Below are 1,285 nucleotides of genomic sequence, written 5' to 3'. Positions count from 1 at the left end.
ATAAAAAATTTGATACCGAGTTGCATAAGTAGAAATTAGCGCAGGTGACCAAAAGCTTGGTCAATGAGGTAGGTTTTAAAGAATGCCTTACATAAGAACATAAGAATTAGGAACAGGAGTAGGCCATCTAGCCCCTTGAGCCTGCTCCGCCATTCAACAAGATCATGGCTGATCTGGCCGTGGACTCAGCTCCACTTACCTGCCCGCTCCGCATAACCCTTAATTTCCTTACTAGTTAAAAATCTATCTATCTGTGACTTGAACACATTCAATGAGCTAGCCTCAACTGCTTCCTTGGGCAGAGAATTCCACAGATTCACAACCCTCTGGGAGAAGAAATTCCTTCTCAACTCGGTTTTAAATTGGCTCCCCCGTATTTTGAGGCTTTGCCCCCTAGTTCTAGTCTCCCCGACCAGTGGAAACAACCTCTCTGCCTCTATCTTGTCTATCCCTTTCATTATTTTAAATGTTTCTGTAAGATCACCCCTCATCCTTCTGAACTCCAATGAGTAAAGACCCAGTCTACTCAATCTAGGAGGAAAAAGAGGTAGAGAGGTGGAGAGGTTTAGGCAGGGAATTCCAGAGCTTGGGGCCTAGGCATGGCCACCAATGGTCGAGTGATTATAATCAGGGATGCTCAAGAGGGCAGAATTAGAAGAGCGCAGGAGGGCACAAGCAGGAGGACCTGGCTGCAGTGGCGCAAACCTTTCAATGATCTCAGTGGATCACGAAACGTTACTGCAAAACCACACTCAACCTCATCCTGCTGTGCCACTCATCACATCCCCATCACTCTGTCTTCCCTACCCTACTCCTGCACATCCTTACTCACACCAACTTACCTTGCACCTCCACCCATCCCACTTTATCTACATTATCACTATGCCATCTCACTAGCCACCCCTCACATGCACCCACATCCTTGTCCAGTCATACCAACTAACAACACACAAGCGTAGGCACTTGGGTCTTTTCGTCAATGTTTGTGTAAAGTTACTGTTAATGTTTTGCCAAACATTGAAATCTTTATTCTCAACACTTTGCCTTCTTGGTCAGCTTTGTGTGTACCTTTGGAAGTTGCTTAGTGAGTTGCAGTGAATGGTGAGACATACAGGAATTCCCCTCAATGGTGATGACTGTGAAAGGAATGGCTTGGGCATTGTAGGGATTTTTGATGGTGCTGGTGTGGGGTGGTGCCAACTTGGCACATCATGTGGTAGCCAGGGTGTACAGCGTGAAGTGAAGTTAATCTGGCCATAGTGAGGCCATCCCTGGCTTCCCAGGC

This window comes from Pristiophorus japonicus, chromosome 3 (genome assembly GCF_044704955.1).
Source record: "Pristiophorus japonicus isolate sPriJap1 chromosome 3, sPriJap1.hap1, whole genome shotgun sequence".
NCBI classification, from domain to species: domain Eukaryota; kingdom Metazoa; phylum Chordata; class Chondrichthyes; family Pristiophoridae; genus Pristiophorus; species Pristiophorus japonicus.
Note: the sequence above shows the minus strand (reverse complement) of the source record.